The sequence below is a fragment of the Sinohyriopsis cumingii genome, chromosome 12, assembly GCF_028554795.1.
Source record: "Sinohyriopsis cumingii isolate HCF-2022 chromosome 12, ASM2855479v2, whole genome shotgun sequence".
In the NCBI taxonomy this organism is placed as follows: Eukaryota; Metazoa; Mollusca; class Bivalvia; order Unionida; family Unionidae; genus Sinohyriopsis; species Sinohyriopsis cumingii.
In genome coordinates this window covers 94,943,969-94,969,640 of record NC_142972.1, presented here as the reverse complement: position 1 = coordinate 94,969,640, position 25,672 = coordinate 94,943,969, and the positions used below count along the sequence as shown (strand labels likewise).

At 37.4% G+C, this 25,672-nt stretch overlaps 1 protein-coding gene across 1 annotated transcript in view; it reads left to right on the top strand.

The window, feature by feature from the left end:
- Positions 1–2,869: 2,869 nt before the first annotated feature.
- LOC149787011 (toll-like receptor 10) overlaps positions 2,870–25,672 on the top strand; it is a 43,265-nt gene continuing 20,462 nt past the window's right edge. The window contains exon 1 of the mRNA XM_089977558.1: positions 2,870–2,979. The gene's annotated coding sequence lies outside the window, so the exon portion shown is untranslated. The remainder of the gene's footprint in view (positions 2,980–25,672) is intronic.

The window sequence follows — 25,672 nt, the reverse complement described above, 5'->3', positions numbered from 1 at the left end:
CTTTGACCGAATCGGAGGATTTTTGACTGTAAACATGTCTGGGTTTTATATACTTATCACTGCTACACTCTCCAACGCAGCAATTTCAAATACTTGGTTGTATCCCTGATAGCGGCAATACCTTCCGCGGTAAATTTATCTAATATGTTGGTTCTATCTCTTCCTGGTGGTGGTGGTGGTAGTTGAACTTCGGTGGTGGATAAACGGGTTTGAGGGGTTGAAGACGGTCATCAATATCAGCTGGTAATGTCTCAAGAGTAGTTTGTGTTGCGTCTGTTGCTGTATCATTTGTTTCGTGTTGGTTCGATAATTGGTTTAAATAACTGGTCTGTACCCTGTTTAAATTCCACATGAGCTTCCTGGCGTTGTTGCAGCTGATGTACGGCAAAATCATGTGCTAGAATATATTTCCTAATTACATTAAACCTTTGTCTGTTTAATTTGGCTGTAATAAATTCCATAGCAAGCGCAGAATCACTCATTATTATTACAACAAAAATATATTCATAATAGAGTCAGTGTCCGTGAAGTTAAGAGGTACGGACAAACTATCTATCGACCTGTGCAGACTTATCTTATGTTTTTTTTTCCCAGTAGCGCGCGACTGACATATTGTCAGTGTTTAACAACAGTTATTAAATGATGCAGAATGGTGCCTGCAATGGATCGATAAAAGATGAAATATCGTTAAATGGTTAATTGCAAATTTATAAAACTTAATCGAGTTGCTCTTGCCTCTTCCGAACCCCCAAAAGGGTATTCATTTTATAACACCCAGGTTCATATGAGGGGGCGCTTGAATACATTAATGAACTAAAACAGCCCTTTGAATCTCTTAAATTAGTTTCGCACTTCGCTATTCCTCAAGGGGTGTGTTCACACATAATTAGACAAAAAGAGCAACGAGAAAGGAACTATACAAAACTATGAAAATTCTCCAAGAACGTTATTCATCGTATAATCAACATCTATCAACCTGGTCTCAGCCATTTTCTTTTTGAACAGATTAAGAAATCAGCATTACCACAGGTAAATTTAACAATCTTACAAGCCTCGGATTGCCTTTTACATAACTGATCAGTCAACGCTGCTTTCCTGAAAATAACATTTTTGTCAAGTCATATTACGAAAACGAGATCTATTTTGTGTGTTTGTGCGTGGAGGTGGGACAAACCAACAAGTCGCCCCCCTTTTGCTGCTTGGAAACTTACGTTTGCATATGACACATTAAAACTGATCCATAGAGTGTGACAATGCAAATGGATATAATAATGCCAATCATGCAGCTCTGAGAATTTTCTCAGATGTACAAATAGTGTCTGACTTTCCATTCACTGGCTTGTATATCACTTGTTGTTAAATTACGTAACTTGACTTTACGTAAATACTGCTAAATATAAGTAGAAACAAAAACAAACAGCTGATTGATATCAAGGCATCGTTACTGCCAAATGGAGGATTAAATTGTAATAGCGATATACAATTTTCTAATTCAATGCTATGAATATTAATTACACATATTTACAGGTGAGACAATTTACCTACATACAAAATATATCAAAAGATATGAACATATATGCCTAAGCAGGAGGTTGATTTTTTGAAGAAAGAGTAACCTTTTTGTAATGCATATATGCTTGTTAATTTTGGCAGCAAAGATTTCTTCTCCATACATAGCACCTCGTCAATAGGTGAACGTTATATCATTATACTACTATTAAATCATTGCATATATACCGATCATCCATGATGAAAACAGGCCGAAAACACAACCACACAGTCTAGCAATCGCTCACCATACACCCTATCCCCCACAACTCACAAATAATGGCTGCTGAAAAACACAAACACACACACAAATAACATACATACATACATACATACATACATACATACATACATACATACATACATACATACATACATACATACATACACATTCACACATACATACATACATACATACATACATACATACATACATTCGTACATACATACATGTTAAACCCTATAACAGCAAGATAAACACATACATAAATACAGTAGTACGTTAGGGTTATTGTGTTACTAAATGCAGAACACTGATTTAAACAAAGTTTATAGTTTATAATGGACTATCATATATATTATTCCTCATTGAGCTCTTGTGTACGATATTTTTGGACTCGAGTAACCATTAATATGTAGTTTTCTTTTAACTTTCATATTATAGCATACAATGAATAGAAATATGACTTTACGTTAAGACATGATCATAATTGTTCCATTAAAAGGCTTCATAATTCAGGGTTAACTTGCTTTATAACAAGGCAGAAGTCTAAATGAGTATATCTCTCTCATATTTGTCTCTCTCTCTCCAGCATGATTTCATTTCTCCTTTACGTAATTTTGGAAGAATTTATCTTTATAAACTTGTGTCCATTCAATTTTTTTCCGTACTTTACTTTTAAATGGTACCGTGTGTTCCATTAATAAACTAAAAGCCAGGCACAAACAAAATTTGTGGGCGACTCATCCAATCATTCTTTTCTAAAGAAACGACCTATGATGGCAAGCCAACAAATCTATGAAGTTCTTTGTTACACATACTCCATTCTAACAGCACTTTTTCATTATCCAACTGAGAATGTGTTATATATAATACCACCGTTTATGTGGATAAATCAGGCTTTGCTATTGATAGATTTAAACTTCCTATTTCATTATCCGACTGAGAATGTGTCATATATAATACCATCGTTTATGTGGATAAATCAGGCTTGTAGCTATTGATAGATTTAAACTTCCTAATATCTGAAGATTGGTGGAGTTTGATAATGCGTATTGAGTTGTCTAGTTGTATTATTAGCTTCACTGACCTGATCCAAAGCAGTGATATTAACAAATCATCTTTTTGGTACTGTGTTGAAAGGTAATTTAGTCTTTTCCAAAGGTTGTTTCTACTGGTACGATAATTGATCTTCTCTGTTGACATGTCAGGTAAGTCTGAGACATTTTTATATGCAAAGACAAATACATTACTAACACAACCTGGCAAATTGAGGGGTTGGAACGCATGACTGATTATTAACTGCGAAAGAAAATGTGGTGTTTGAATGGTTATATCTTCTAAACATTTCGTAAGATAAATATCGCAAAACGTGTCATCTATCCACTTCACGAAAGTCACACATACAGATACAAATTATATCTATCTATCTATCTATCTATCTATCTATCTATCTATCGATCGATCGATTCATCCATCCATCTATCTATCTATCTATCTATCTATCTATCTATCTATGTGTGTGTATGTGTGTTTGTGTTTGTGTGTGTGCGCGCGTGTGTGTGTGTGTGTGTGTGTGTATGTGTACTAGCTAACACAGTTTTTAACTATGTTATGTTTAACTGCCGAAATTTACATTCATTATGTTATAACAGCATAATAGCTTAGTTAGGCAACTGGAAAATACATTTTCTCTAAATCATGCCGATCAGTCGATGAACTGTGTGTGTATATATATATATATATATATATATATATATATATATATATATATATATATATATATATATATATATATATATATATATATATATATATATATATATACATATATATATTAGACAATGGAGACTACTTCCAGAAAAGGTAGGGGTTAACAGGTTGTCATGTATCGTGCTAACAGTTATGTGCTAAGAGATCTATTATCTTGCATAAGGTCAGTTGTACACAAATTCAAGTAACAATTAAAAGCCATTTTGTTATCTTCTACATTTAATTTAGTTAATGTTTCGATGAAATTATATTTTTTTCTTTTTAAATCAGGTTACATGACCACTACTTTATTTTGCAACAAAAGAAGATACAATTATTTTAGACCGCCAGAAATTATCATGACACAATTAGATGGATACAAGTTGTTCCTGAGATATGTTATTGTGTCGGATACAACTTGTCTCTATTACATTTATTCTGTCATTATGATGTTACACTTCTTCTACATTTTCTTTGGACCTAATACATTCAATGTAGTTGTCGCTTTATCACAAAATTGGCTATGTCCCTCCAAGATATTAGGATGGCCTTTGGTTCGATGTACATGACATTTCTCTGAGTTTATAGGTACTGTGTGTCCAATCGTACTCTACTTACCTTCCTCAATGATGTCCAATATGGGATTATATTGTCTTTCAATTAGAGTGTCACGAGTGGGTGGACAAAACGTGCCTCCCACATTGACTCTGTCCCTAAGATTTCACGCTATGTTGGATTGAATTGGTATCTCATACTGACTCTGCCCTACGATATCACACATTGATTTATAAAATTCGACTCCACTTGACACTGTCCCTTACATGTCAAACTTCTTTAGATGAATTTCATATCTCATGCTGTCTCTGTTCCTAAGATTTCGCACTTGGTTAGACAAAATTTAATCTCCCACATTGCCTCTGTCCATAACATCATTGTTCGATTGATACAAGTAATAAATAAGATATAGATGTTTGATACTCCACAACATACAATTTGCCGTTATTCAATACCGATTACATTACGATCTTTGATATGTATGGTCTAATATATAAAAGACTATATGTACCACATGTCTTAATTGTTGAAATTCTGTCATGACTATTTAAATGCATAAAATTTTAGCGAATGTGACAGTTTTTAATAGTCGGCTTTTCTGAATCCATTCTCTAGTCGGTGTCATGCAAACAAGCATATGTGTTCATGGTCAATACAATAAGTGGCAATAGACAGTCAACCAAGCATTTAGATGTATAGCTAATTTAATAAGTGGCGGTAGACAGTCAACGAAAATGTTATATTGATAGATATTATAAGAAGTGTCTACTGACTGTCAACCAAACAGTTATCTTCATGCCTAGTATAGCAAATAGCGCTAGACAGTCCACCGAAAAGTTCCTGGCTAATATACTAAGTGGCAGTAGGGTGTCAAACAAAGTTTTATTCATGGCTAGAATAATAAGTGGCGATAGACGGCGACCAAAGAAACCCATGGACATGTATAGTGTAAGCAGAAGAAGAAGAGGCCTAGTAGAGTGTAATTTTACTTACAAAAAAATAAAAAAAAAAAAAAAAAAACGATAAAGGTATCGATAATGATTAATTTGTTTCTTCTTGAAGATGGTTTTTATGGTGATGTTGTTGATGAAGGTAATGTCGATTGATGCTTCTCTTAAAAAAGTATTAATGCTGTATTTTTCCACAAAATAATTACAGGTCAGTTCAGTTCCACTACAATTTTGTTGGTATATGTCTACGTGATCCTGCTGAATTTGTTTCGTAAATCGTACACGAGTATCTATGCAGGCACATCCTCATTGGCTACACATTACCTGCACATATTTCCTTTTGTGTAAAAGTCAACTCATCAGTGTTTACGCCCGCATTTAGAATTATGACTTTATTTATTTCAAGTTCATTTCTTCTTTAACATCTGATATGTAATTCAATATTTGCTGGTTTCATACTCACGAAGGCCAAGCAGGTACTGCTGTCTTGGTGTGGCATTTGAAATTGCATTTAGCTCACATTCCTCGGCAGGAATTAGACAAAAACGCACATGACGTGCAGTTTAAAATCTGCCATAACAATTTGTTCTGAATGCTTGTACAATGGCCCTGGTGAGGGCGTTTTGTGGTCTCTTGCATCGGAAGCAAAGGGACAATGCCGAGGGCACGACCGATCTTGTGAGGATTGTTTAACAAATTCAACACGATGCTTTGCGGAATAATGTCCAGTTTTTTATGGGTTTGATGTCATCGCTGGAGTTCTTTCCATATTTGTATTTCACTGCTATAAGACGTCTGTCTTGAAACTGTCTGAGCAAAATAGTCGTCACAGAGGCCTTATGTGTGTCTTCCGTGTCCCTATGTCGAAATATTTCTTCCAAATATCCCACGAAAACTGCAGGCAAACATTTTAGCAGATTCTTTCCAAAATCAATTAACTTTAAATTCCACGAGTTAAGTAAAATCAATTAGACGTATTTTGGTAGTTGATGAGAATAAGGTGAGTGGTACATCACTAAGATGGTTATTATGTAGGAAAAGTATCTCAAGATCGTTGTTCTTTGATAACATACATGAAACAATTGTCCATAGTCTGCATTTTGTGCAATTGATTCTTGGACAAGTCTAGTATCTTCAGAGAAGGAAAACTTCTTATAAAAGATGGTGATATATATTCTATATTGTTGGTTCTTTTTACGGAGAGCCCTTGAAACATTTTCTCCAGGAACAACTCTACGTCGAGAAGCTTTGATTCCAATTAAAGATAGATATTTAAGTTTGCTCTGTTTTCCGTTCAATGCTGCATCAACTAAATCTGTAATGTGTATAGCATATATATAGTTTTCATTTGCTAAATGTCAGATATTGCTTGAAATAACCAGTAATCGTTAATATTAAAGCACTAGGTAGTTACACAAACATGAAATGGATCCACATATACAAATGTAATTATTGTAGTTTGCGATGAGATAATAAATGGGGTAATGCAATTCAAAGAGAGCTGCATTTATTATCACATTGAATATCAAAAGGTTTAGTCAATGTGATAATTAATACACTAGATTAAAAAGTAATTATAAGTATATATTTGCACATATATATTTTAGTTTGTATATATGTATATAAAATTGGGCATATATTATAAAACCGATATTAAAGTTTTGTTTTAATCATGAAGACTCAAAACATATTAGTTGATCTGGGACACTAATTTTGTTGTTAAGACAGTTATGATAATATAGCTTTTCTTTCGTTTTCTTGTCTGCAGAGACGAGCTGTAGAGTTTAGGAAGACCGTACGATTTTTGATTAATTGATATTCAGAGATTGTATCTGTGGTTGCAAATTTTGATTTGAAGTTATCGTAGGTTTTGGTGTTGCTGTGGCTGTTGCTGTAAGGTGCTGAGATAGATGTAAATAAACTTAAGGTACATTGGAGACTGAACACATCCCACAGGATTACCAATTTGTAAAACGGTGAATTTTAAACGAGTGATTATCCAAAAGATCAGTCACTGTTTAGTACCAACAGAAACAGTGTTGGTAAATTCAATGATGAATGTAACGGAAGGCAATCGAAGAGTATGTATAACTGCGTCTTAAAATATCTTTGACTTTGTTTGAATCACGAAGCGATAAGAACATCGAAAATGTAAATACAGTTCCAGGGCTTTTGCCTCGAAACATCTTTGCTATGATATGAGTGTGAGCTCACACACACGTCAAACTGATCAGGGCAAAGAAATATCGCACGTTTGTGTATCACTACACCATGGTGATTGTGCCTCCGTCTGATACCAATGGATGGATATTCTTCAACGGAATTTCGATTTACGCATACTGATACAAAGCCTACGGTAGATGCTCAAGTTCAATAAATAGACCTTGGTTGTAATTTTAGGAATGACTTACCATTTTCGTCTCACAAAGGATGTACTAGTTGGACATTAAGTTCGACTTTAAAATTATAAAGCTCTTTCGATTCCAGGAAATTCACATGGATCTAAACTTGTAAATGCATCGAGGGACGATACCAGGCCAGTAGCACCACACCTCCCGACTTCTAGTCCTACCGTTTACTACAGATGCGGAGGCAAATCGTTTTCAAAAGAGTCTAATACAGATGGCTGTACAACTGAATTATATATGACTGAGACGATATTCTTCCGGATAGGCACAGCATGTTTTAATGCAATTGTGTGTGTGATGTTATAATTCAGTGTTGCTTTGACTTATCGAAGCCATGCAATCCACTCGTGTGATTTTTATTTACGATGTATTAACAATTTATTGCGTGTTCTAATGTGTGAGTTACCGTTCTGCAAGTGTGTGGTTAAATCATTCCACAATGGTTTCATAACTATGTATGCCGACGTGTCCTCGACGAAGAACATATTCATTTTAGTTAATAGTGCAGCAGAGAATTCGAGAATTTTGGATGAACATGTAATTCATCTTTCCATTAATTGCGTAGACTGTAATGTTTCTCGGACGGTTTCTTATATGCTTTTGTATCTTTGTTTATCATATCAGTATATTTGATCTCAATCGGATGAATTGTTTGCTACTTCATTTCTCCTTTGATGACCCATCAGGAAATTCATCTGCATGTGTGGGATTAATTGCATTCAATTCATGGATGAGACCTGCTTCAGCAATTTGATGGGCACAACTATCACGTCTTGCTTCGTACACGAGATCATGTCGATAAATATTTGCATCATTGATGATTATAGATGTTTCCAAGATTTGGCTGGTTTGTAGAATCAAGTTGTAAATCCATCCTTGCACAAGGCCCACGGTAGTTGTAACTAAGTCCCAGATTGTGCCACAGCCATTAATCACCAAGTTATTTGTCCCACGATACTCCGAGTAGTCTTGCTAATGTAGCTATGATTTCAATGCCTCCTATGCTTTCTCAATAAACGAGAACTTCTTTCATCCACAACTAATATAATTTTCAGTTATCACAATACCAATATGTGCTTGAACTCTAGTTGTATTTGCAGTACGAGTGATCATGCAGCATTGCACACGATAATAAAGCCCTGACTGTGTTTTTAAAAAACTGCTCCAATATGTAATTACGAAACACGAAAGATCTCCTACATGAGAAGATACCTATGTTTTCTTTCACTGTCCTTCTGCACTTGTAATGATAAGGCATCCTAAGCATGGTGACAAAACTCAGCTTGTGCGTTAATCGTGGATCCTTCCTCGCCTCTAAACTCCATTACCAGCTGTCCTCGATGTTGAGTTACTTTATTATTGAGGGGTTGGTAGAGGTGTAAACAGATACCTAACTCGAGTGTTTCAGTCATGGAGGGGTTAGGGTCTCGTGCAGCTGGATGTGGACGCATTGGGTATCAAATGATTTCAAACAGTCCCACTTACTGCTCTAGTATGCTGATATTTTATCTGGCAGTAACATTAGAAATGGAACGAAACTAACTGGAACAGAAAAACAGAACTAACACAGAACTGCAGAATATCGAGCGCGAAAGAGTACATCCTCAAGGGAAACACAATAACTCGCCCACTACGTCTTAAGCCCGAGACGCTTTTCATGAAGTCAGTGAAAGCTGTTCAAGAGCAGGCTAATTAAGCAAATGCTTTGGGATTGTAAGTATAAGAATGAATTGTAAATCAAACGCTTCTTGTATTGGGACGCGACAAGTACCAAGCAACCTGTGTACTATTGATTACGCAGGCATAAATCAAAATCTTAAACGCTGTGGCAACCAAATTATGATCAAGGGTGTCAAAGCACAAATAAAATAAACATAAATAGATAATATAATACTTAGGATCGAAGAGATCCAAGTTTCTGATCTTGACCAAGTACTAATAATACAAAAGTAAAACATTCCATCGACAAAATTTCACAACTGCAGCAGCAACAGCAACGGCAAAACAACTAAGACAATTGGTGCAAAATTTGAATACCTAGAAGAACAAGAACAATTAATATCCTTGCGATACTATATTGGTATGAACAAAACCGCCTTCTTGTTCAGGTATAAATAAACGTCATCTCGTTTCTGATATCGGTACTGAAGTAGATGGGTCTGTTGATCCAAAACGACAACAATCAAAAGTGCCCGAGCTCAAATTTCAGAAGCGTATTGGTGGGTTGGAAAATAACGTGGCCATTATTCCGCCCATCTACACTCCTGGCAAAGACGTTCGATAGCTTCTTACCAATCCGATTCGAGGTATTGTAGCGTCTAGCAAAGCATTTGTTACGCTGGAGTGAAAGCAGACATTGTCTCAGTACTCGTCAGTCTATGCCTCTTAGTTAAGACAAGGATGGGTTTAAAATTACTTCTCCATTGATTAAATGTGGTTCCCGTATGATCCTGAATCGTTACGACAGCGCGTCATCATCGATACAATAGTCAGGGGCATTGAAAAGATTCAGAAATCGCTATAGAAATGCAACAATGCAGAATTGGGAGCGACGCATGAAAGATCTTTTGCCGTATCTCCCGTTTTGTAGATCGATTTACATAGCAACACCAAATTTGTCTGCAAAGATCAAATTGTTAAGTGAAGAATTTGGACAACCATTGTTTTGAGTGGGGATTTACAGAATTATATCCGGAATTAGACAATCAAAATAGTCCTCAGACGTACGGGCGACACCAGGACAAACGCAACATTGGTGATATCGAGTTTCCAGTGCAAATGACCCAAGCCACACCAAAGAAATTGGAAACACTGAACCCAGGTAGAGCTGTTAATGTTTTCACGTACGCCGAAGGATTGTATAAATTGTCACAATTATTCATCGGTCGCCACAAACGAATTCTGATTGATTTGTTGATGCTGAGTGAAACAAACAAAACTCTGAATCAGTTTCGTATTGCATATGGATGAAGGCCCTATATCGGCTTCTTAGCCGTCACAGCAGATATAAAATTATAACTTTTGCATGTCTTTAGCGATCAAGAGGTCCATATCAGTCACGAAATGTACTGCCGCGGTATCAATGAAAAACTATAGATAACAATCGTGGCAGAGCCTAGTAAAACACCCTTAAATTTGCTGCAGTGCAGCGAAATATAAAGACTCCCTACATCATTTACGTGGATTATTAAAGTCTGAATGAGGCGGTGGAAATAGACACCGAGTCTGAGCAGACAAGTCGCAGATCAATTTCCATGCGGGTATTTTATGTTGTAGTTCGATGTTATGGTAAATCGGAGATGATAGTTTTTTATTGTGCTGTGAGTGAGTGTGAGCGATCCAGGCACAGAGATGTATTCCACAGATCGATATAATTCACAGCAAAATGGATTCGACAGCAGCTTAATTGGCAAGCATGCGTGACATTGAGGGAGGTTAACATTTGTGAATTTGCTGCAGACACTTACTGCTTGCTGGATTTGTGGAAAGGCTTTTACAGACAAAGAACAAAGCCAAGCTGACGATGAAAGAAAAAGTTCGGTTTAAAATGTTTGCGATCATTTTAAAATCATCATAGCAATTATGACTTTGGAGGGCTACTTGACTATGCAAACAGTAGCCACGGCGTTCAAGTTTTGAGTAATTCTGAACAACATTGAAAAATGCATGACCTTTTGGCTTGGTCAGATTCATTTCATTGACTGTTTAGTTTATGAACTCTTCACTGGAAAAGCTACTGAGTAACCTGACAACGGAGAACTTCAAAATCACTTGTGTTGGATTTCTCGGTGTATAAATCCGTACGCTTTTGCAAACACTTCGAAGGATAATACTAGGTCAGTGACTCGGCGTTGTGGCCAGCATTCCAACTCGACAGGCAAATACAAATACCAAACAAGTTTTGGATCTGTCGGCTTGTAACGGTGCCGGCTGTGGACATAATTGTTTTAGCAACAGTAATGGCCTTCCGTCGAATTCACTATTTGTGCTGATTCTTTAGGATTGATACTTTGTATTTATAATGAGAGCCACACGAGTCAATCTTGATTTTCATGCCTCTTTGAACAATCCATTTTGCGATTCTTTCTTCCAATGCTGGTTTAATCGCAATCAAATCATAGACGTGATCCAAGTCGGCAAGTGGACATCTACGGATAAACTTGGATTCGTGTTATACAATGTCATGAGTGTAAAGCTCCGTATTGATTGGTGCTTCACGGGACTTGGATTGGTTCCGAGTATTGAGTCGTTGATTCAGTCGCGTACCAGGCTTGAGATAACTGTAACTAGGCAGATGCTACTCCCAGAACACTTATTCCACTGTGTCCATGGTAACTTTGTTGATGCAGTCGAGATGTCACCGCCACCAGTGACTTATTTTAGCTTGGACCATGCAAGCATAAACTTGTTTGCTCCAAATTAAGTATAAGTTCGCGTACCCCCTGATTGTTTTAACTCGAGTTGGATTTATAGAGCCTTTTTCTCACGACACCATACACTATATGAAGATATGCTCTTATTATGGCGATCGATCATTATTCAACGGTGTCATTTAACAGGAAATTCGCAGACGACGTTTCAATGATCGATATCACTGCAAAAACCACACCTAGATCGTCAACTCTTTGTTACAAAACCGCCTATCTAAAAGCAGTTTTGGCACTAAACACTGGCCCTGCTTGATTAGACAAACAAACCTGTTGTTGATTATGATTGTATGATGGTCATCCAGTGATCGGTTGTACGTGATTGCACCATAGGCCGATGTTCTTATACTGTGCTCATAGATTTCCACAGGGTTTTGAGAAGATGTAACAATGCGACAGTCGATTTCTTTTCCATATCGGCGACGGCCCTACCATTGACAATGTGGATGCAAGCAAACTCAATATGACGGTATACGACGATATGTTGTTCGAGATCCAAGTCTATCCCGCACACATAATTTCACGAAGCCGATAAAAATGTCGGACGTGATTTATTTGTCTCAGCAACTGCAGAAACGATAATTAGTTTGCCACAGGTGATTGAGGAAGAACTTGGAAAGGTCCATAATATAGTCGCCAAAGGAAAACAGGCCTGTAGCCAGGAGGAAAAAAAGATTCTTGGCAAAATACAAGATGTGCCATCGGAGAAGGACACTGAGATCAAAACAATGACTCAATGCTTTAATAATGTAACTCGCCAGGGAATGCACGAAAATCGTATGAGTGTCGCTCTTGGCAGACCTTCTTACTGGAAAGTGTATCTGACGGTAAAAAAATATGTAGGTGAAGAATTATGAAGATATTCTTTTTAAAATTGCAACTACAAGTTCAGGGTTTGTGCTGCTTAATCGACCAATTCCGGAACATACAGAATAAAAACAGGAACAAGCATCTATACCTGCACCAGCACCTGAGCAATTTAGCAATTGGCTGCTTAAACGAAATGTCCCTCAATTTAGATCAGACAAAGAACGAGACGAGTTGATAAAGAAACAAATAAAAGAGTGAAAAAAGTCTACATATAATGGCTCAGTTCAAAGAGCTTTTCGATTCTGAATTTAATATGGGAGAGCCCGTCTTACTAGGCCGAAGCAAACTAGATTTCCAGTATAACTCATACCTTGCCTAAGACCCCAATCCGTTAAAAATATAATTACAAATGCAAGATACCTCTCTGTTTTTCCTTCCCTGTGAAGCATTTTTGGATGTGGAAAGCTTGTAACAATTACAATGTCAATGCCCGACTTAGATTTTAGTGGCAGCATGGCTTTGTTCAACAGTACACGTTATATCGATGGAATGGAACTTGAATCCATTCTGGATGATGTAGACTTAGCCCGATATAGTGAGTATTGCACGAGAACCGCTGGTCCAACCACGATGTTTCTCAAGTATGGAACATATCACGCTCACAGTTGAGCAAATATAATCAGACAGTCTCGAACTACGGCTGGCGATGCTGATGCAGCTGTATAATTTGTACCATTTTATACTCCTGAGTTTCACCTTGAATTTGAACAGCGCCGAGCATAACTTTGTGGAGATTCATTTAGGTTTCTGTGTGTGTGCCATTTCCTTCAGCAATATGTTTGTTTACAGAGATGCTTGAAAGTTGGTTTCAGCCCAAAACACGGTCACCTCGGTTCCTAAAAACAACTCCAACTATGCTATTTGGCGCGATGCAGGTACTCTTGCCATCCGATAAAGTTGTGTTAGATGCACTGACTTTGTGGATGCACGCGTTATCCCCCTTCATTGGGCACATAGTATCTCTTGAATTCCGCTTGCGAACCACATCAACAATGTCATTTTTCGCATATATCACAGACGCACACGTACCACTAGTATTACACGGCAGTTTACCTGGCAGATAAATACCCAACGGTCTTATTGCACTAAAACACCTCCTCCTATCTTTTAACATTCAGTGCGAGGTAGTGACCGGGCAAATAATAAAATGATACTCGACAACTTAGAAGTGACTAAGCTCTCCTTGCTGTTAAACAATCAGGAACATTCGGCAGCAATTCGGATTAACCACACAGTTGCCAACCAAACTGCCCTTGCATATCAAATTGTTCATGGACATCGGCAAATGCCAAAGGAATTCACCGCAAGACTTTCGTACTCTTTACCAGATTTATTACTTTTCACTGGAACATCCGGATGTGTTCATTTAGTCCAATGTGAAATGATCCTTCCTGAGAAGACGCTGCTGTTGCAGGATGATAATGAGCGTGATCAAATCACCAATGTAAAATTCGTCATTACACATGTAACGAATTTGAATAATAATGTCATACCACGAAGAAAAGGTCTGCCTTACTGAAAATTAATTTGTGAAATGAAACTCGCATCAAAAACAATTGTGGATTCATATTAAGACTTTCTGAAGCAAGCTTAACTGGAAGTGTTCCTGATTGGTTGAAAAAACTCAATTCACTCAATTTAATGTTGAAAAACACAATATCGCTTCATTAAACTTAGCATTATCATAGTCAGAGTTGGCGCAAATGCAAGCGAAAGGAGGAGTATTTACTTTCATTCAAGAGATTCAAGCATTATTGCAGCGGTGGCTAAAGCGGTTTCAAACGCTTCAACTTTAGGAACAGAATCACGAATGGCTTTTACAAACGCAGTCGGTAGAGGCATACTTAAGGATAAAGCCTCCGATTACGATGCACGAGTCGTCGAGTATCCTCAGTCATATGTATTCGATTACCCGGTCTACAAAGAGCGCGCGCCCGCTAACCAAACTTGACATGTGCGCGATAGCAAAATAGATCAATCAGTTTCGTGGTGTTTTTTATGCGAGATGAACTTGCAGAGACGATGCTACGCATATGCGATATAGGCATCGTCAATCTGGAACCATCCACTGGTCCTAGCACTCACTGGGTCACATAAATGGCAAGACCTCAGCATAATCTGTATTGTGACTCGTAAGGACTAGCACCTCCAGTCGAAGTGGTTAATTATATATATATCGGGACGTTGTTTAGGCGCTGAGTACAGAGTTGTCTACCGCTGGTTCATTCGACTATGCGTGTACGACTACGGTTGGATGGACCTTTATGCATTCATCTTGTCGTTCAAGCGTTGCGTGCACTGGAGCGTTCAACGACTCCGAAACCTCGTATTGATTTCACATTAAAGTATGTGCTTTGGTATGACTCAACCATTTATGTTCGTTACTCTGGTCGGCAACATGGTGCCTATGTGGATCTGAGCCGATTTATCAGCAATGTGAATCTGTTTTCGTTTACCAATCGCGTTGATTTTGGTCTGGATCCATGGTAGATTGTGATGTTTAAAAACCAATCTAGCAAATTGTAAACAGCTAAAACGTATATACAGAACATATTATTGTCAAGTTTAATGTCAATTTTGAGGTAAATGAATCTCCTTAAGGTCACTAACAACGGTGTATTTAGAGACTGCGGCGTGTTGAATGTAGTTTTCAAAAACTATGTTGATAACATTAATCATTCAGCAAGACAAAACGTGCAAGATGACTTTCACTATGAACCACAGTTTTGTTTCTCCTAGCATATCATGGTTCAGTTGATTTTAGACACAATACTTGAACATATATGACAGCAAAGAAACCTAAGATAAATCTACTGAAAAGGATCTGCACGATCATTACTTGCATGTACTGTCTCCTGGAATAATTTTCTTAAGATCCACCAGTTAATGAACCTTGCAGGAAAATCATTATTTTGATTAATGTATCACAAGATCGTGAGATTCTCGATATAATAAAACTGGCAAGGACCAACAAGCGAATTCTGGTTTCTAACTTAGCATATTATCGTTCTTTGCATCACTTACCTTAAAATAATGTTAAGGTCTTCATTAAATGCAGCAACTGAAAACAATGATTTTGTTTTTCCAATTTTGTTTAGAAAAAGTATTAGCTTCTTAGTACTCTTTTGTTAGAATGGGATATAAAATATGTCTGTTAGGAATGGACTGCATTCTTTCCTCTGACCTACCTGCTGAATTAATCAGGTGGATGCTTTCGTGCAAGAAACAAATGCTGATTCAAACCTACTATTACTTAAAGTAAAACTTCAAAGCTAATACATTCGTAATGACATTCAACTAGTAATAAAACTCCTAAATGTTTGTTGGGACATGACTACTAGGTCATTTATTTCAACATCATACATGTGAAGAAAAGGGTAGGGAGACTGAAAATTGCAATCTCAGGTGTTTGAAATTAGAGGCTTTTCAACGCGCTTTCAGTACGCTTAACATGACTATTCTTTCCAACGATTCATTTTCCCAAATTTGTCATCTTCACTCTAGTTCAGATGTACGGCACTTCTCTCTCCCTCCCTTCCTCTCTCTCTCTCTCTCTCTCTCTCTCTATCTCTCTGTCTCTCTTTCTCTCTCTCCAATCCAGAATACAATGGCATACTTAAAAGACCTAAAGAAAGTTACTGTCCCATTGTAACATAAAATCATTCATCTTTCATCAGTTTTAAATGCTGAACCAATCACCTTTGACCAACCATTAGGTTGTAAACGACAATATACTGCTTAATGCATTTCTGGGTTTCGGTCGAAATACAATAATATTTGTTTTACAGTTTCACATGCCAAAAATACTAAGGACAATAAGTCTTTCACAGCTTTGATACAGAGAAATATAGACATATCCCTGAGCTTCATGGGATATTTGATCACTAGAATTTCTAAACTTAACACATATATAGATCATTTGAGTTTCATGGGACATTTCTAACCTGAGTAGCTGTGAATAAGCCGCTAAACTTCCTCTGCCTTCAAAGTGGCTCATTCAAACTTGTATTGTAGAGTCCTTCTCCACTCGTCAGAGATCAGTATAAATTCAAAAAATATGGGTTAAATTTTACCTATGAAAGAAGAATGTTGGGAAATTGAAGTGGCCATGCATTACCGTGTTAGTGAACATTGCAAGTACAATCATCGTTATATAGAAGCATTGCATAAACTGCAATCATACAGCAAGATAGTGTTTCTTCTTAAATTGATTATTATCATTCCACTACAGAACGAATAAATTAATTTACTTTACTTTACTCCGACCAACCCAGAGACAAAACTCATTTTGTCGGTATCGATAATAACTGTTGCAATGTGAGTCATTCTTTCAGCCATACATATATCATTGTTAACGGCCGTATCATTATTCATCGCAGAAAAAGTGTTGATCAGAGAAAGTACTAAATTTTGAATCATAGAAAACACACCAAAGTCTTAATCAGGAAAAAACAACTAAAGTGTTGAGAAGCTCTGTCAGTCACTTACAATATCTACTCATTGACATATCAGATATTGATGATATTTGCTACACTAGGCACAGTCTGATCAATAGCTATTATCTTGTGTTGATGATCATCGTAACACGACCACCAAAGATAATAATTATATTAGTCTATATTCCAAGTTTTATAAACATCAGAGCAGACTTATGCCCTATAAAATAGTTACAAACTCATCCAGTCAGAAGGTATACCCCATAATAAATCGGCAGGGACCTTGCACATTGTCAAATTCACACCAGATTATCATGCCATATGCCCGTGTTACAATTTGATCGAAATTGTATCAGGATCAGGGCTTCCAAAATTGTGAGCTTTTGGGTAGGCCATCTGAAATCATCATTTGATTGGCAAAACCAACACGTACTATATTGTGTATTGGCTATAGCTTATATTCTTACCTATATATGGTGCTAAAATCAATCACGTTTGTAAATATACTTCCAATTGCAGTGTAAATGACCGACCTTATCTAACAAGTCTAACAAGTTGATAGTAATTGTGGCAGTGCGATCTCAATCGACCCTCCATTAGGCGCTTTAATTGTGGTTCGAAAACCAATATTAAATAATGGCTGCGTTGACGTTGCTGACATTAGTGTGGTAGCCGGCCGCTCTGTGTTAGCGTTGTGTTAGCCGTGATCTGTTCAAGTCGTGTGGTTATTTTTGTGGTCATTATTATCTATACGGCGGATGTGGAGTTGGCAACGTTGGCAACATTGTTTCCTTTACTAGTATGTTTACGTTCTTTTGATATAGATAATACATATCATTGGTATGTTTACGTTCCTTTGATATAGATAATACATATCCCTAATTGCAGCGAATTTATTTTCGGATATTGCAACGTCGTTTAACTCCGTTGGCTGTATGGATTATATCTGTATACACGCATCTGTCGCTTCTACGTTATTGTGCTTGTGAAATTTGTTACCGTAATATTTAGGCATATTGTTCGCCTTAATATTAAGAATACTATCGACAAGAATAGCGACACCCGATTCAAACTACGGGCGAAATCACGTGTGTCGCTGACAACGAGTCGATTAACAGCGTTGTTTCAGCGACCAGCGAGTAGACCGCATATACAATATTGTCAATGACGATGATTCGTCTGAGATATGTTTTTCTTTTGTCATGGTCTAGTCGATTATTTCGTCAAGCGATGCCTTCCACACACCTGCTTGATTGTGGGATTCATTATGTTATATTCTAATTTACCACCTGTGGTGATTGAAAAACGAATTCCAGACATCAGGAATACGTCTCTGCGACTAGGGTTTTGTCTTCTGGATCCAGTATAATCGTTTCCTCTACATCTTGATTTAACAAGACTGACATGGTTCCGGAAACTCTATCGGAGGAGCGACGCCCTTGATATGTCGTGATGGCTGCTGTGTATACCGTCTTGATGATAGGAGTTGAATTAACAAAATCAGCGGTAATCTTTTTAAATTTTTTTGTCGATATCATCGAGTCGTGCGCGAATTTCAGAGAGCTTAATGTTAACAAGATTTGGATCTTTAAAGAATATATCGTTGATTAAATTTTGTTTCAACGAAATGTATCAAACGCGGTCACGTTATTATCATATTCAGCATTGAATATGGCCAATCCATCACTGATTGTAATTAACGAGGTCCTTATCGCGACATTTTACATTATCAACATTATCCGATAGATACGCTTGATTCTTTGATTTTTTGCGGCGTCTATAAGCAAAGACCGCTGTTATCGTTGGTCGCCGACAGATCAAGCGTACAGATCAATGTTGCCCTTACCTTTAGAAGATCTTTCCCTAATTAACTACCATTACTAACCATTAATCTGCATAAACCTACGGGCTGTATTATCTTGCAGGACTTCATGAGGGTTCGCTGATGACTCTGACAGGGCGTTAAGTACTGCTAGCCCATATGGACTACATATTTATGTACCCATTAATGCATGTGTTGGTAACGTTGAATACCAAATTGGTATGTCGCGGGCTAAGTCACTATATTTTAAAAATTCAAAGGTGGCTCCAATCCATACGAATCGAAATAAACAACGTGGATCAACCCCGTATGTAACCCAATGAGTACCTGGACCAAAGCGTCAGTTGAGAATAATGATTCCAGTTTCAACTCGGTTTGTTATTTCCGGTAACTGATCACGCATGGAAACATCTTTACAGTTTTTTATGTTTAACCCTTTAGAAAGAGCAAGTAAACCAATTTTGGACAAGGAGAGTTTTAACGAAGTGTCCCTGGCAGACTCAGACTTGGCCGTGCTATATTTCTGGTAATCTTAGACCTCGTCCCGTTTTTAAGGTATTTATTCCGCGTCCTGTTGCATATTGCAATGCCACGCAGATCCAACGATACCAAGTGCAGCTGTTTTTGCAAGAGCTGGTGCTTCAGCGGCATCAAGGCTGCTATAGCAGCTAGAAGCGGAAATATACCGGCAGTTTTTGCTGTGTCGCTGTTCAATTCGCAGAAAGATCAAGTCGGATGCCAGTTTTGATTTTTTGCTTCAATATAGTGTTTGAGCTAACCTTCAGTCAGCGATAATGCATTTGGGCATTGCAACGCCTCTGATATCAGAGATATTTTTGCCCCAGAGTTTATTATTTGATGCTAATTGCATCTTTTTATCTTGACTGGGTGTCAGAGTAACGACGATGTGATGATATGACATTGTAACATCATGAATGATCTAATTGCATGTTTGAAAAAATTGCATGTTTGGAAAATACTTACATGTTTAGAAAACATTTACATGCTTCCTACTGGCTCATCAACGGATCTCATTCGTCCTCCAGCACCTTCAGGCAACAATATTTTGTCTGACAATATAAAAGCAATTGCACTGTAACCACCACAATGTCCGAATAAGTCGAGGTGTTCAGAAGAAAAGGTATAGATCCGATTCAACGTTGAGAAATCCCGCTGGGATATCTGCGACCAGAATCGACATTCTGATTACGCCCCGAAAAATCGCATCAAGCTATGATACACCCATGCAACGTTGTTTTTCTCAAAAGTTTTTATTTTGTCTTCAGATGGTTCTTGATTTCCATTTATCATCTATCAAACACCATTTGGTTCGCTGTCTGCTCTTTATACCTCTTGGCACGCCGAAATGCCACGAATATATGTCGTGGTGCTGAATTTCGTTGCTGTGATGCGATCTGCCATAAAAATGTTCCTGTTGTGCCCAGGGCTGTGTATGTGGTCATCGTCAGAAACGACAGCGTATACTTACCACCAATATCTATGAATGATAACAACCGCGTTTCTTCTGTCACTAATGGAATCATTGTTGGCATCCATAATGCTAGTCTTGTTAGTGTTACTTTACTAGCATCCATAATGCTAGTTTTGTTAGTGTTACTTTACCAGCACCCCCAATTCCTGTATGCCGAATTGTATCGTTGAATGTGGCCCTTCGAACCAGTGTAACCGCATGTTTTGCTCTGAAGATAACGTTTTCAAAATGACTGCTGAATCCGAAGATATGTGACAGTGGTATCACACAGAAAAATCTACCATCAGCATTAACCTGAGATCGTCGTGATGCAAATCCCATGCTTAATTCTGGATTGGCGCTCTTCAGTGTCGCCAGATCAGCGGCGGGTCGGGCTATCACGCCGGCTGGTTATAGATTAACAGATATTGCCTGTGTTAATTGGAGCATGAGGCTGTGCATATCGTCTAGGTGGTCAGTACTGTCCTTTGCGAACATCATTGATGACCCGGTGGAACGTGAATAGTCATCGGAGTATCTTACAGGGCCAATATTTGCACTAGCAATATCAAACTTATCGAGACATGCTTCGATTTCTCTACCATCAGTGATATATCTGGCACTGTTAAAGAACGCCCTAATACAGTTGGTAACGAATCCACGTATGCGGCACCATCTTTTTTCACAAGTTTACCATGAACTTCAATAAATGCCGCAGCGGGCAAGAAATACCTTGATGACACCTTGCCTTGTTGCTCGATTCATAAGAATAATACCGATAATCACGCATAGACTCATCCTTAATAATACGTGCATCCAAGCTTGAACATGTTATTATATTCGTTGTTGTCTACACCGATCAATTAGTGCTCTATCAGCGACGACGACGATCCAAACAACTACCATCTATTAGGTTTGTGGTTATTAATTTTTCATATCGGCTTGTTTTGTAAGAGATGGCCCACCAGTTAATTCTTTCATTTGTGGCTTGATTTTTTAATTTACTGATACATGCTGACATCACTTCGGTACCTTTTTTATTTGAATGCTTGCATAGGAATGCTTCACATTCTACTGTGGTTTTCGTCGTACTAATCGCTCTAGTCTGTGTTTGATTCCTGAGAATGCTTCACCAGCAAACTTACCAACCGTCACAATACCTTTCTCATGCCTAATTGCTTTAAAATCGGAATAGCTGTTGGGGCCATCCTTCTAAATAAATCTTGAATAACATCGTCGAGTCCATTTCCGTAGATAGCCTGGTAATCGTGAATTTATCACACTGACGCTTTTGAGGTCCAGGTTTATCATTGTGTATAATCATTTTATTTTGCTATAGCCGATCTAACTGATCACTCACTGTTGTAACCGTTGGTAATTTCATCTATCAGCGCTCTATAAACGCTACTGTCCATGACGCCACCGTAAATAATCGCTGACAAACAGTAATGATTTTATGTGAATTGTTGCCGGCTTATCTTCCACTAATCAAGATTTCTACTCTATCAACATCAGCGATAATATTATTGGTACAAAGTTTATTTTTAATTACCGGCGAGGTTTGTATTTTACTACACCGATCGCAAGCAGAAAGGCCACTTCCTGCTGCTCCTTTAGGTGGTTCGTCGTATGGATCTGGTCGTAGATCAGGAAGCCCTGCTGGAGTGTCTCTGACTCAGTTTTTCTCTTTTCCTCCTTTTTACCAGACCTAGGTGTGACATCCGATTTTCTCCTTTATTCTTTCTCTATTTCAAAATGACGCCTTATATCCTTTTGTTTTCGTTCTTTTTCAAGTCCTGACTTTGCATCATATGTATCTATTGTTTGTTTAAAGATTTCAAAATCATGGTATTCCTTTCTGACTTGTTAAATATTAGTAGCGACAAGATATACATCTTTGATCCAATCGGTGGATTTTAGACTGTAATCATCTTTAGTTTTTTTTTTTATTTATCTTTACCACCCTCTCCAAATGCAGCAATTTCATATACTTTGTCTGGATCTTTGACAGCGGTATTACCTTCCACAGTAAATTTATATATGATGTTAATTCTACCTCTTCGTGATGTTGATGGTGGTAGTTGATATTCGGGTGGTGGCTAAAATGGTGGGGTGGTCAAGACGTCCGTTAGTATTAGCGGGTAATGTCTCAAGAGTTTTTGTGTTGCCTTAGTTGGTGTAACAATTGTTTTGGGTTGGTTCGGCAATTGTCTTAAATAACTGCTCTGTACCCTCTGTAAATTACGCATGAGCGTCCTGTCGTTGCTGCAGCTGATGTATGGCAGAATCACGTACTGGAATATATTTTTTTAATTACATCCAGTCTTTCCCTAGCTAGTTTAGCTGTACTAGATTCCATAGTAAGGGCAGATTCAGTCATTATTATCATTACAGCAACGATTTAATTACAGATCACTAAGTCAGCCAATGTATAATATTATACTACATGCAGTTGACGTATACTGATATAACATCACCGCCCGTAGAGTTCATTTGAATTACTTTAGCCAAATATTCTTAATAGAGACAGTGGCTGATAGGTTAAAAAGTGCTTTCAATCTTTCGATCGACCTGTGAAAACATACCTCATGTTCGATCCAAGTAGCACGCGAATGACATATTGTCGGCGTTTTACACAGTTTATAATAGGGTTAAGATGGTGCCTGCGATGCATCGAAAAAGATGAAATATCGTTGAAAGGGCAATTGCAAAATTATAAATCTTAACCAAGATGTACTTGCCAGAGCCCCTTTCAAATCTCCAAAAGGGAGTTCATGTTATAGCACCCTGGGTTCATTTGGTTGGTGCTTGATTATATTAATAAACCAAAACAACCCTCTGAATCTCAAAAAAATTCGTTTCGCACTTAGAGATTTGTCAGGGTAGAGGGTGTTCACACATAATTGGAGAAAAAAAAGAAAGCAAAAATAATGGAAACAACTATGAAAACAATTACCCAAGAAAATAGTTTAACATATAATCCACATCTATCGAGCTGGTCGCAGCCATTTCTTTTTGCACAGATTAATAAATCTGCCACAGGTAAAATAACAAATCGTACAAGCCACGGATTGGCCTTTAAATAATTAATGAGTCAACGCTGCTTGGCTGAAAATAGCATGTTTTCATGACATATTACGAAAGGTGGGTTTAGTGTGTGTGTGTGTGTGTGCGTGGATAACCACAAAGTCGTTATTTTTGGGGTCGCTCGACCCCCTTGTGCTGCTAGGAATCGCAGATTGGCGTATAACCCATTGAAACTGATCCATAAAGTGTGGCAGTGCAAAAGAATATTACAATGCCAATCATGCAGCTCTGAGAATTTTCACATTTGTACAAATAGTGTCTGACTCTCCATTCACTGGCTTGTGGCTAAAATACGTAACTTGTCTTAAGTAATTACGGCTAAATATGAGTAGAAAAACAAGAAAAACAGCCGATTAATATCAACAAATCGTTCCTGCTAAATGGAGGATTATATTATCACATCAATATACACTTTTCTAATTTAAGGCTATCAATATCAATCGCGCAGTTTAACAGGGGAGACGATTTACCTACACAAAATATATATCATGCAAAAGGCATGAACAAATATGCCTATACAGGGGGTGGATTTTTTAAAAGCAATAGTACCCTTATTTCAGTTATATATACTTATTTATTTTTGGCTGAAATATTAATTCTCCATACATTTCGCTGCATCAATACGTAAGCGTTACATCATTACAATATAAAAAAATTTCGAATGCATAAACTGGTGTCAAATAAGATACAAAAAAATGAATCAACTGTAGTAAATCATTGCATATATACTGATCAACCATGATACAAACACGCAGATAACACAACTACAGTGTCTAGAATCCACACGCCATACACCCTCTCCCCCACAACTCACACATAATGGCTGCATAAAACGAAAACACACACATAAAACATACATACATACATACATACATACATATATGCATGCATGCATGCATGCATACACACACACATACATACATACAGACAGACAGACAGACAGACATAATACATAAATACATACATACACACATACATGCATACGGGGTCCCGAGTAGCCGGGTCGTCTAAAGCGTTCACCGTTGCGGATCACTTACATCTTACCTCTCTCTGCGTGGGTTCGAGTCTCGGCTCTTCCAATGGGGTAGGTGAGAAAGCGTGTCAGTAGCTTCTCGTGGGTCGGTGGTTCTTTCCGGGGTTTTCTCGGGTTCTTCCTCCACCATTTATACTGGCCGCCATGTATAGCATGTCTTGTGCTGACAAATATCGTGAAACCATCTAACAACAAGATAAAAACATACATACGGTAGTACGTTAGTGTTGTTTGTGCTAATAAATGCAGAACTGTTTTTAGTTTATACGGGACTATTATTCATATTATACCTCCATCAGCTAATGTGTACGAAATACTAAAACTCGAACCACCAAGAATAGGCGATTTTCTTTTGTCTTACATTCAGTATAGTATACAGTGAATGGAAATCTGACTTCACATTAACATATGATCATAATTATTTTATTAAAAGGCTATATTATTCAGTGTCAACCTGCTATCTGCCGAGGCTGAATGAGTCTCTGTCTCTATCTGACTCTGTTTGTCTGTCTCTCGTTGATTTTAAATGTTGTATCACAATTGCGTTAAACATTATACACACACAGAGAAACACACACACACACACAGATATATATATATATATATATATATATATATATATATATATATATATATATATATATATATATATATAATTTATCTTCAAAAAACTTGTGTCCATTTCATATTTTTATTACTTTGCTTTCAATTGGCACCATGTATTATTATATTATTAAACTCTCTCTCTCACACACACACACACACACACAACTAAAGGGCGTCTTATCAACCCATTATTTTCTAAAGGCACGATCCATGACGACAACACAACAAAGCTATGAAGTTCTCAGCCACACATTCACCATTATAACAACACTTTTTCCAAACCTATTTCATTATTCAACTGCGAAACTATAGAATAATACCACCGATTATGTAGCTAGATCAGGCTTGTAGTTATTTACAGCTTAAAACTTCCTGATATCTGAATATTGGCGGAGTTTGATAATGCGTATTTAGTTGCGTAGCATATTATTGGCTTCACTGACCTGAACCAACGCCATCCAATTAACACAACGTCTAATCTGTTGCT